The 13,989-nt window shown below is 37.0% G+C and overlaps 1 pseudogene; it reads right to left on the reverse strand.

The window, feature by feature from the left end:
- Positions 1-5,445: 5,445 nt before the first annotated feature.
- LOC127680453 (ubiquitin-conjugating enzyme E2 G1-like) overlaps positions 5,446-13,989 on the reverse strand; it is a 107,732-nt pseudogene continuing 99,188 nt past the window's right edge.

Below are 13,989 nucleotides of genomic sequence, written 5' to 3' on the forward strand. Positions count from 1 at the left end.
TATTGTAAGTTTTACGGAATATAATAGCTTGACATTCAAAGTCTCTGGTTCACTATCACCCCTCTCACATGTCTAAGCCAATGCTTCCTAATGAGTTCTTCCTTCTCCATGACTGCCCCCCATCCCTGGGTGTTGTGTAGTGAATGTGTGTGTGTGTGTGTATGTGTCTATGTGTGTGTATGCTCGCACATGCACACAGGACTACCATCACTGGAGGATTAAATATAAACAAACAAGACAGGAAAGCTGGAGGAACGATAGAAATAGCCGAATATTTTCTTTTTTCTTTTCATAGGAAGAAAAAGGGAAAAAGAGAGCTGCCACTGCAGCAACATCTGCCACCATCATCTTCACCACCACCACCAACAAAAGATACTTGTCAATCTCCTTTTGTTATAATAATCAAAATTTAAAATTGTGTGTGCTTGTGGGTGATCTATAGCACAACCCTGACAGGAGGATTAAATAAAATTAACCAAGAGATCCAAGGCTACATAATAAAAATGCTAAAGCATAGATGATAGACAGACAGATAGATATATAAACAGAGACAGACAGAGATAGACAGATAAAGAAGAGAGGAAAAGGACAGAGCATAAGAAGGCTAACGACTCATAATGGCCCCTCGAAAACAAGGAAGGCTGGAGAGAGAGGTCAACCTCCTTATGTTTATTAAGGCAAAATCAAAAGAAAAAGTGAAATGAAACAAAACAAACCTAGCCGAATATTTTATTTTTCTTCAGATATTAAAAATCTTTTTAAAAAGAACACAATCATCCAAAAGGAAGAGAGAGAGACAGAGACAGAAAGACATAGTGAGAGAGAGATGAAAAGATCTATTTTTTTTACCACTTTTTATTGTAATAAGAAAGTAATGACTTTAAAAATTAAAGCTGGCCCATCTTACTTTAACACTCATTAATACAATTTATTCTGTTGAGTAAGACAGGGATATGTGGTCAACACTACCATAATTTAATAAGGAATTTTAAAAAACCAAGAAAACAGCCAGTGAACTGCTTGAACTCATTATGGTTTTTATTATTAAAAAAGAAGGAACAAAATAAAGGTTAATGGTTGTATTTTCTAATTGTTAATAAATAATCATTAAATATTAAAAATCGGTCCACTTTTCTAAAAAAAAAATTGATCCATCATATTATTCACTGTTGTATCATGAGTACTGTACTAAAAACAAATTTTGGCTTTAATGAAAAGGACAACTTGTCAACTAGGAATCAAGGTGACATGGAGAACAGAATACCAACTTCACCATTGCCCTAATGCTAAAGACCAAGAGTGATATACACAACAACCAGGCAACTAGCTGACAATCCTCTTAGGAAAAGAAAAGTTAAGGAAAATGGCCAACTTAAACCTCATTTAAATAAAAAAAAAAAAAAGTCCAGATTTGACATCTGGTAGACCTGGGGTGGAGGAAATTATGATCCAGATGGGCAGAAATCTGGCCAACATAGTAACATACTGGGCTGGAGAGATGTCTCAAAGGTTAAGAGCACTGACTGTTCTTCTGAAGGTCCTGAGTTCAAATCCCAGGAACCACATGATGGCTCACAACCATCTGTAATGAGATCTGACACCCTCTTCTGGAGCATCTGAGGATAGCTACAGTGTACTTACATATAATAAATAAATGAGTGTTTTAAAAAAAATAAAATAAAATTAAATAAATAAATGAAAAACATAGCAAAATACAAGACAGAAGGAGGCAGGGGTGGGGGTGGGGAGACTGATTGCCTCTCATTGCCTTTCCCCTATCCAACATGTACCATATTGTCATCACGCTTTGAGGGAATATAGAGAGTGGAGAAAGTGCCTGCTGCCAGAGATCTGCACATCCCATCTAGATGGACACCAAGCCTGGGAAGTTAAGGTTCCCACAATTCTCCAGTGCCCCAGGATGAAACACAGAGATGGGTTGGGGCACAAGAAACACGAGGACCAGGTCCTTCCATGAGCAGACTAGTACCTCTACCCACAAGACACTGTGTTATTCCCAGCTTGAAGGAACTAGCTATCCATCCCTCCAGGACAAAGAGAAACCTCAAGCGAGGTGTGAGGGCTGGAGACCAGAGAGACATAGGTTTTATCCCTCACCTTCTCCCTTGCCTGCACCTCTGAAAGGATGCTCTTGGCTATGGTAGGATAGGAGTGATAAACGACACTCAGCTCCACCTACAACTCCCCTACCACCGCTAAACTTAAACATGCTTGTACAAGACCAGTGGATAGCAGAAGTGGCAGCCACAGGAAACAGTCCACATGGTTCCTCTGAAGGAGGAGCAGGAGAAGCAGTATTGGTAGCTAGAGAAGCCCAGAAAGGGAGACCCCACTGCCACCTTGTACAAAGGTATGCTTAAGAAACTAACCATAAACAATGAAGCAAGGCCTAAACAAGTTAAGAAAGTTACCCCATGATCTACTGACAAAAATCACTAAATCTCAAAATATTCTGAAAACAGATAACAGCTAATAAAAGCCTTAGAAAACTTGAAAAACTCATTATATATATAAAGTATAAATGTGTGCCTACAATTATGCTTCCCAATACACTGTGTAAGCAGATGATTACAATCAAGAAAGACTAATTCCAGAAAAGAAATCCAGATGCCCAGACTCTGTTTTGCCTCATCTGGGTCTTTTATAAAATAATCCCAGTGTTTTATATCTGACAAAACAGGGAACCAAAGTAACTTGGATAAAACCCAACTCTAGATCCTTTCTACTGTGCTATATATCAGTCTTCTGGTAAATGCTTCTCTAAAAGAATGATTTTTTTTAAAGATTTGTGGTTTTAACAATTTATTCCACAAGGAAACCAATGAGAAAGGATTCCCAATTTCTTTCAAATTGTAATGCAAGGTAGTAAAGACACATAAAGGTCTTATGAATGTGAAGAGACTAGTTTTCTAAGACAGCTATGAAAATATTTCTTCTAAAAAACAAGTTCACTCAAATGAGGCATTTAGATTCTGGTTCCAAAAGAGGCTGTGTCCTTTCTTAAATCAGGGTTTCCCTACTCTGTAGCCTTCCCTTGAAAATACTGTTCTCCTGGTGCTATTTCCCAAATGCTGGGACTAGGTACCACCGTGTCTACCTTTAAATTCTTAAAAATACTGAAGAACACAAACTTCAGTGTCTTCACTGTGACATAAGCCAAATGGCTAATAACTTATTTAGTTAATACGAAAACAATTCATACCATGCTTTTCAATCCCAATCTAAATTTAGACACAGTAGATTGGGTTTCAGGAAAACACCATCATCCAATTCCAGAAAACATAACTAGGCACTGGTCATCTGCTCAGATTTAGATTTTGTTGTGATTCAAGTTGTCACTTGTAGAAGTTTGGACCTAGGTCTTCTTCCCAGCCCCATGCTCCCAGAAATAAAACTCAGACTCAAAATATGTATACTTACAAATATCTTGGCCTTATAGCTAGTCTTCTCTGACTAGGCCATAGTGCATTATAACCCACTTATTCAAATCTACTTTCTGACACATGACTACTTACCTGGGCTCAGGTACCATGTGTCAGTCTTGTCACATTTTCCCAGGCAAATATCTCATCCCTGGCTCTATCCCAGAATTCTTTCTGCCTTCTGAATGTCTCATCTTGTATTCTACATTTTCCTATAGGCCATAGTTTTCTTTTAGTACAATACACAAAATATTCTCTCTACAGTCACTAGCATCATTAAAACCTTCAAATTCAAATTCTTAATTATTCTAATTCTACTTGTACTTCTAAGGTACCAACACCACCAGCAATATCCAGAAGCCACCCAGAGGTTACTATGGCTTTTAAACACTCATGTGTACCTGCTTCTTCTTTCAGGATTTTATTTTGGTAATACTGCCACCCCAGTTGGATGTTAGCACCACGATGAAAAGGTGACCTTCCTGTGCCATGGTTGCTGACAGAGCCACTGTTTTTCCTGTGAGAAAAAAAAATTGAATTGTTTTTCTAAGTACAAAAGGATGTTAAGGTCATGTAATGGAATTTTTTCATGCAATTTTAATTATATAATATTTGTTCTTTAATCACTTATGCATTAAATCTTAAAAAGCATCACCATATAACATCACCTAATGTTTTTTAAGACAGGGTCTTCTGAAATTCTCTATGTAGACCACGCTGGCCAGGAACTCACTGATGTTCACCTGCTAGGATTAAAAGCATGCACCACGCATGGCTCCAGCAATGTTTCTGTAAACCGACTCAATCTAAAATCAGCAGAGTCAGTTTTCCATGGCTTTTCATTTCTTACAATGAAAAGCAGACAACTCAGATCCCAGGCTCAAATTGTAGGAATAGACAACAAAACAAAAACTATAAACAGACTTTTACAATTCGGATATAAATACGTTTATCCTCCCATTTTATTTTTTTTTTAATTTTATAGCAATAGAAACAAACTGGAGATTCATGCACAGCAATGAAAATCTGATGTTTAACATATAACCAAATGTGAATTTCAGACCCCCCAGATTTTGCTTTGGTTAAGAACATTACTTTAATGTATCATTTCCTTTTATGTATAAAATTACAAGACAACAATAATGTTGTAAAACTGATGTGCAAGTAAAACACCACAGGCTTAGAGGGCAGGAGACTCAGAACAAAGAAACACATAACACAGAAAGTCTTCTTGCCTCTCCATATAAACTAGAAAAAAAGAACAATTTACTAGAAGGTAAGTTGTCCCAAGGCTAAAACTAATTCTTTCAAATTCAAAATAATACTTTTCAGAGCTAAGTCACAACTACCTAGGACAAAAATAAAGCCTTGTTGGGAATCTAGAATTTTCTAGGATTTTCACATAAGAGAAAAACTGACTTTAAAAAGAAAACACTATTGTAGCTATCTTGTCAAGAAAGAACTAAGGAAAAATCCTAAATAAATGTTTCAATACTAGTAAGTAGTACACACATAAACCTAAAATTTCATTTAAAAAAAAAAGCAGACTGCCCAGATGACTCACCTCTAGAGTATAAAATTATCAAAATCCAAAGATTAGTATGTTTACCTACATTCATAGAGGAGAGTTACTTCAACAGAAGAACAGAAAGTCTGAAGACACAGGATAATAGAAATTTTCCCTTAACAAACAATAAAAAGATATGAAAAATATCCAGAAAATATCCTCATCTATTTGAGATAATACAGTCCTCAATTTAAGATACTCTTCTCTGTATATTTCAGCTTACACCAAGCAGTAGTTTTCTAATTTTCCTACACTTGTGAATATAGGCTCCAGCCAATTTGAACAAAGGAATAGATTTGACTAAGAAAAATCAAAATAATTTCCAAAGAATACATTGTTATCAATTCACACACACACACACACACACACACACACACACACACACACACACACATTGATATGTATCAACTTTCTTAAAACAAACAAGAATACAGACCTTTGAGATCTGTTATATTTCTTATAGCCCCTGAGACAAAGAAGCAATCAATATCAACATGCCTTACAGAGCTCTGCTGTCTGGGCCAGCTCAATTTGCCTAAAAGGAAAAAAGAACATTCAAACCCAAACTAATACTTATCATTTAAAACAGATTAGTTTAGAAATCACATTCAAGAAGAATGGTATCATAACATAATATAGAATATACTATGGACTGTATACCACCTTAATAGATGAATTTCAGTTTCTCTAGTTATCTGATAGAATTTTAAATCACTTCTAACAACACCATGGTATTCTTTCTTATTCTATTTTCTAATTGTCTTCTTTTAAAATTTAATTTTACAAGATAAATTTGATTATTTGTAACAATTTTGGTATGTGTAGTTTCACATACTTAGCTTTAATAAGCTCCATTCTGCACAACTCTACAAACTTTATTTAATGAAACAACAATAACAATGGCTACTGCCTCCCAGTGTTCTTGATAAGTATTAAAAAAAAGAGGTTTACAGGGGGATAGATTAATTCTCACAGCACTATGGAAAACATTACTACTACCCCCACCTTTTATAGACTAGTAATTTAAGTCCCACAGCTGATGAATGCCCAAATTGCAATTTAACTCCAGTCTGCTTGATTTCCAACTTTTTAGGCTATCATACTACTCTTCTAATTAGACATATTTCAAAAAGTCCACAGAAAAAAACAAAAATCTACATACAAAGGGAATTTTTCTTTCACCATTAGATGTTACTAGTTCTGCAGCACGTTTATTGCATTTATGGAGCTGAAAGTTAATATTATCTCATAAGGACAATTACTGACTTAGAAAAACCACAGATTGTTTATAAGGATTATTATAATCCAACTATTAGGATAATATTACTTTATAATAATTTTATTACAAATACCCCTCATGGTGTTCCAAAATATAATAGTACAGGTCCTAAGTCTAAGAATCTAAACTCTAAGAACTTTCTAAGCTTATAAGAAGTTCTGATTTCAAAGAATATGCTTGCGTATCAGCTTTAAACAACAAAACAAAACAAAATAAAAAACTTACTCCCGAACAACTGAGACACTTCACGTACTAACTGTGAGGCGATTGTCTAGTCCCACTAGGTGCAAGGCACTGAACCTTTCTCCCTGCTGCTTTTAAGCAGATGTATGCTGGGCATCACTGATTCCTGTCGTTCCTCTTGCAGAGAGGAAATAGGCCAGAAAGGCAAACACCCATGCATGCTCCTGTCGCAGAAAGTGGCAGAGCAAGGACTCAGATCCAGGCTACACTAAATCAAACTCTTGCCATTCTCTATGTAAATTTCACTAATCACGATCTTTCTTTTGTAGAACAAGGTATCAAACTCAGGGCCTTGAATATGTAAGGCAAACAACAATCACAATTCTACTGTTCAAAGTACTATGAAACAGAAGGTAAACAACCTAAAAAATGTTAAATATTTAAGGGGTACAGAAGATTTAAATAAAATGCCTATCACATGGTTTCTTACAACATATAAATTTAAAAATTTACTCCCATTCATTGACCTAACTCATAATAGTATTCTAAAGCTTTCAAGATCAAGTGACCTTTGGTTTAAAAAATCCAAGAAACAAATAACAGATGGCATTATTATGAAATATTCCAAACTACTGGCTAAAAGCCTATTTAGATATACAAACAAATAACATAAGAGCAACAAACATTCACATAGAAAGACCCTGCAACTTTCTAAAACCCCATTAGCATCTCCCTCTTTATGCCTCCCTTTCCACAGTTATAAAGATTACTATCATATAATCTTGAACCTTACTTTTTGCCCCCAAAAACAAAAGACCAAAACCTTTGTCAAAATAACTGAACTAGAATCTAGTTTAAGTAACAACTATCACAAAACAGCTTCCTGTTGGATTGGGATGACAAGTGTTAGCCACACACACAAATGAGACAATCTACATAGATGTTAAACCAATCTCCCTAAGTTTACCACATAGTTACAACAGTTCTATTTCAATGTTAATTTTTAAGAGTGCATTATTGAAACAGCCTTCTAGAAAATCTCAATTACCCTTACTAATCAGCATCATTCTCACAGGAGATTAGGAACGGAATATAAAATGTCACGTTTATACAGCTCATAAATTCAGCTGTTTATAAAGTCCCCATGAAGAAGGAAAGCTTGGAATCCCAGTGCATACAGCACTGAAATGACCTGACATTTTGAGGTAGCCACAGTTAAGTTTAATGGGAAACATAGTAGCAAAGTTTTCAGTTATAGTTACTGTAACTTATATAACCTAACATTCCTAGAGGATTTTTATATTAAGAAGTTTGGAATCATTAGAATACCAGTAAGAACATCAGAATGAAAGCATCAAATAGAACTGTTTTGAAGAAAACAATTTTAGTACCTACCTGGCAGGGTAGGTACCTAACAGGCAGGGAAGACCAGCCTGTTTTTATTTTGTTCCAAATCAGAGGAAGCTTGCCTGTTAAGATAAAGGATTGAGCAGGAAGTGAAGATCCACTTAAATATATTTAAAGTGCAAATTTACTAGGTATCACCAAACACCCAGAAGTCAACAAAATGATGTATTTAAAAAAATCAAGCCAGGTGCAGGACTTAAACCACAGCACTCAGAGACTGAGGGCAGGCAGATCTCTGTGAGTTCGAGGGTAACCTGGTCTACAAAGTGAGTTCCAGGACAGTCAGGGCTATACAGAAAACCCTGACTCAAAACCAAAACAAAATTCTGACAGTTAGCTTTAGTGTTGAACCATTATGACTCTAGATATCAATAGTAGCATATCTGACAAACAAATATGCATGTATTACTGGCAAGAAAATACACTGTTAACAAAACATGTCTATGCTGCTACAGCAGACTAGACAAAGGCATATTTGGAAAACAGCTGTGTAAGAAATATAGTAAAACACACATTTAAATAACTAACACTATTTGGATTTGTATTAAAGAGTCAGACCACACAAGCAGACCATCATGTACTTAGGTGATGCCATGTGAACCTTCTCTCTATTTTAATTGGTCAATCAAAGGTTAGAGTCTATGATTGGGTAGTGGAGGGGAAAGGTGGGATTGGAGGTTCAAAAGGGGGAGCAGGTAGAGGAAGAAAAAGAGAGAAGGAAGAGGAGAGGAGGAAGCCACTATGGACCACATGGATGGGAGAAAGCACAAATCTTAGTGATTGGGAAATAAGTATTTTGCCAATGAAGACATATGACTTATAATTAAAATATTTGGATTATGTGTCATTTATATGGGCTATAAGGGTTGGAAAATTTAGCAACAAATTAGTGCACCTTATATCCAGCTTAGAACTGAACTAAATTGAGAGGAAAATCCAGCCCCCCTATATCCTAAACAACCAGAGGTAACACAGCCCTGAGCTGGGCCACAAGGTGCCGCCAATGTCACAGCATAGTTGGGGTTCCCTGAGCCTGAGAAAAATTCAAGGACCCAAAATCAATGCTGCCTGAAAAGCAACATTCACAGCTGAAGATCAGCAATTGAACAACAACAGCTATCTTTCCAAAGCTTTCTTCACAGACACAGCAGACTGATCTAGGCGTTTCAGCCGCAAGCCAAACTTCCCCTGCAGCTTTCGAATTTCCAATATCCCCCCACCACACTTCTAAACAGGGCACAGGACAGACAAACCAGCTCTCCCAAATGCTTACACTGCAGGCTGCTTAATATCAACACACATGCTGAAGGCTATAGGCCAGACAAAAGATCCAGAGGGCTCAAAAACACAAAAGCCAAGAATCTTTGTGCGGTCAGCCCCTCCCTACTAATTAAAGACCAATAATAAATACTAGTAAAGACTAATAAAAAGGCCAATAATAAATACTAATAAAAAACTAATAATAAAAGAACCACAATTTTCTAAATCCAACACCAGAGGGAAACAAACATACCAAAGAGTAAGACCAAATATTAAGAAATAAATAGTAATTACTGCAATTGTTTTCTCATTCATTTCCTTCCACATGAATAAGGTGCTACAGAGAATTAAGGAGTTTCTTAACTAGTGATTATAAAAAGCAATGATATTTTTAAACAATTTTTTTGTTTCTCAGAGTATATGTGACCGAAGTCTAGAAATTAAATTTGCCAAGGTACATTGAAGAAAATTTTGCATTTTCTAGAGACTAACTCTAAAACCTGTACTCGGATAGACTCTGAAGTAACACTTTACCAGCAAAACTTGTAATTATAAACAATATGATCTACACTCATTAAGCATAGCAAATATTTTGATTGATTAGTACTTAGTTTTAACTCAACAAACCTGTCCCTAATAGTTAGTTTCAGTCATCACAGAGACAACAGTACAATACTATACTATTGAAAATGTAGCTCTAGCTTTTGTCTCTATAACAAGGACCTACACTAAGGACTAAAGAGTGCTAATAATCACATACATTAAGAGTCATAGCCCAGAGAAACAGATGACACTATATACTAGATACTTGTGCAATGTTCCTAATTCTCAGTATTACCAGCAATGCTGAGATAAACTAAAATACGTTAAATTGTTCTATGCAAAATATCTACTTCCTCAGGACAAAATTCTTGACAGAAGGGTTACAGTTTATGAACACTTAAAACACAGAGTTGGTGTATAAAGTCACATCATACCTGAAACCATATCATAAACTAAAAAGAAAATAATTATCTAGATATGTAACTGTCTTTATTCATTAAACACACCCATTTTCCCAGTCATCATTCTCAGATTGCTTCCTCCAACAGCCCTGCCTCGTGGTGGGTAGAAAAAATTAAGTCAATTTTATATAATAATGTACTCTTCATTGATATTTATCAAGGGAAATGGGAAATTTGAAAATTCAAATGTCCAATTAACGGAAGACAAAAGATTAATGCCAAGTAAATTTTGTCAAATGCATTATTTTCAGGATGCTTTATCAGTACAATCTGTCCAGAGAACTTCCTCCCTACAGTTTAAGCCTCATATTTAAACACATTTCAACCTTTCAACTGGCTGAGTGAGGTCTATAGAGAATGAATCCATGCCCTCCTGAATAACAACACTTAACATTCACTTTGCATAAAACATCAATAAATCAAATTAACAGTCACTTACTTGTTACCACTACTTAGTTAAACACTCTACTAAAATATTCCCTTTGGAGTGTTTGTAGAAAGATACAGAGAGGAGGGGATATGTTCTATGGTGATGTGGTGAGGTATGGGAGAATGGGGTGCCTCAGCAGGCCCATGCTAAGGCATCCCTTCCCCCTGAGGACCAGCCACATGATGGTATAGTATAGAATAGAGTTTATTAAGAGCATGGGGAGGGGAGTTAAGAGAGTGGTAGAGGCAGAGAAAGAGACACTAGAGAAGTAGAGTAGAGATGTAGAGGCCAACCATGGCACGTGGAGAGAGAGGGGGGAAGGCAATGAGAGAAGAGAAAAAGGGAAGCAGGAAAAGAGCAAGGGAGGAGCAAGAGACCAAGAGGGCAAGAGAGCAAAGAGGGGGCAACCAGGCTCTTTTATAGTGGGTCAGGCCTACCTGGCTATTGCCAGGTAACGATGGGATGGAGTTTGGACAGAATGCTAACATCCTTCATCATCTGACAGAAAATGGCTCTTAAACTAGGTCATACTAGCCACTCAAGAAAACACACACAGTATAACACACCTGCCATACAAACTGCACCCCGTGAGAAGTTCATTAAAAGAACACAGCACAAGGGACTGATTATCAGGATAAAATATGTAATACATGAGGCTGAAATATAATACAGCAAGGGGGTATTACTGCACACCCATGCCAAGATGTGCTCTTGAGAAATTACTACATGCAAGAGATCAGGTGTGAGGAGGTTTACTGGGAGATAGCAGAGGGGTGAGGACCTGCAGACTGGGTAGAGGCAGACAAGAGCAGAGCCATGAGGGCAGATAAGGGAAGAGGGGGCCAGAGGACAGAAAACACTGGCAGAACTAAACTGTACCATACAACACCAGGATTACCAAACACTGACAGGTCTCTAGCTTCAGTCTTAGGGACTAACTAGTAAGCTCATTATTAGACCAAAAGAGGCAGAAAGTCAAATTTTTCTAGCCACAACTTAGACTATCACTGCATTACATTTCATAAATTAATACAATATTTACACTGCTTTTGGTAATTATGCATGTTTATATCAAACATTATTATATGAAGCATTAAATACCCTATTAAAGTCAAATTAGCTTTTGTAAGATTTAGAAGAATCTTTAACACTTAAAACATATTTTATCCACACACATGACTCTTTAGTTTTTGAAATGACCTTTGATTTGGTTTCTCTTTCTGAAATTTGTATTAATGACATATTCTATACATGAAATATGGCTAAAGACACACAGAAGTTGTCAGCTAAGTCATAGGAGTAAAAAAGAAAATTTAAATGTTTTAGGGGCATATGGAAAAGGCCCTGAGAATAAATTACTAATTCTGCGAACAGAAGGGTTTTGCTTTCAAATTTGCTCCAGGCAGGTGTGAGGGTGTTCAATGGTGTATTCATTACAAGCCCAGAACTGCCATGTGTTTCTCTTAAATTCTCCTTAAGTAGCTTATTTACCAGTCCTGAAGACTTTATCACTTAAGAGTCAGAGAAATTCCTATTAGAAAATTACTGTTTCCAAGAAACTCTGAATCTATACACCTACTTTTAAAAGCAAATGACTTGAGAATTCTGCTAATGTGTATGTCACAGTCATTAATGTAACTGAATAAGAATGTCCCCCACAGACTCAGATATTTGGACACTTAGCTGGTGGTGCTCCTTGGAAGGGATTAACAGATGCGGCCTTGCTGGAGGAAGTGAGTCCCCAGAGGTCAGCTTTGAGAGGTTAAAGACTGTTGCCATATTCAGTCTGCTTTCTCTGCTTCACACTTTGTGCCTGCAGATGTGAGCTCTCTGCATTCTACTCCAGCTGCCACGCCTGCTGCTTGCTGCATTGCTGCCCATCATGATGTCTATTAAACTATAAGCAAAGTTACTTTCTCATGGGAAGGGGAACAGGAAGGTCGCTTCCTCAGGTTTGCAGCTTGCTTGGGAGAACATCAGGTTCTCAGCGTGAGGAAGTGTCTCCTCTGTCTTGGTCGACTGAGAATGACAAAGACCCTAGGTTGCCTGGAAACTAGCAAGCTGAGAGCAATCTCCTCATGCCATTTCTCTACAGATAATAAAATATATCTTCAAATTTAAAGCCAGGTATGGGGTATTACACCTATAATTTCAGTGTCTGGGAGGTAGAATGAGGAGAATCAGGAGTTCAAGGACAGCTTCATTTGCATAATGAGCTCAGGACCAGGCTAGCCTACAGAAACAGTATCTGTTCTGAATGAATACATACATACATACATACATACATACATACATACATACATACATAAAAAATTAAAAATAGTAATTCATTTGATTGCTCATTTAAGAGCACCTATGCTCACCAAGGTTTCTGCTGTGAAAAGCCAGTGAGAAAATCCTTACTGATGGTGTAATAAGGAGGGTAGACAGGTCTGATACTCTGATAGATGCTTAGACTATAGATATGGATCAGGAGTGCAGTACTTGCCTGTCTTTCAAGAGGCTGTGAGCTTGGTGTCTATATTGAAGGAAAAACAACACCAAGCAAAGCCCACAAGAAACTAAAACTGTTTTCTATACAAAACTGTCCCAACCAAAGACACCTCCCAAGTAATGGAAATTAGTCAATTATCAGAAGAGAACAAAATTTACAAAGATCTGCTACTTCTCCCCAAATGGGGTTCTTTCCACTCTGAGACCAATCTGTCAACTCCAGAGGAGTGGCTGAAAAGTAGCCATGTTTTTAACAAACACCATACTAAAAGAATAAGGACTGCAGTCTACAAATCTTCCAAATATTCTGATCTCTATATAAGGGGTTAGTATTTCAGAAATAAGAACAAACTAGAAGTAAACAAATCAAGTTTTCCAGAAATTAAACCCCACCTCACTTTAGTTTATCTGTGAAGTGGACTGAAGTAACTGGCAAGAAGCAACTTGCAAGACCAACTATATTCCATGTAGCAGCTATCCCTGGTGGTCAACTTGACTATATCTGGAATGAACTCTGACCTGGATCTTGGCTTAGAGATCTTGAGACACAGTGGCTATGAATCCCAGAAGATTTTGACAGGGAAATCTCTAAGTTCAAAGTCATCAGGGAGCAGGGCAGTGGTGGTACACACCTGTAATCCCAGCACTCTGGGAGGCAGAGGCAGGTAGATTTCTGAGTTTGAGGCCAGCCTGGTCTACAGAGTGAGTTCCAGGACAGTCAGGACTATACATAGAAACCCTGTCTCAAACAACCAAAAAAAAAAAAAAAAAAAAAAAAAAAAAGGAAACAAGAGTTGAACCTAACCAACTCTACAGTCTACTATCATTCTATACACTTAAAGAAAACAACACAGACAGATACACACAAACACACCCACAAACACACACACAAAAATCCCTTCATGGGCTAGAGAAATGTCCCA

Source organism: Apodemus sylvaticus, chromosome 3, assembly GCF_947179515.1.
Source record: "Apodemus sylvaticus chromosome 3, mApoSyl1.1, whole genome shotgun sequence".
NCBI classification, from domain to species: Eukaryota; Metazoa; Chordata; class Mammalia; order Rodentia; family Muridae; genus Apodemus; species Apodemus sylvaticus.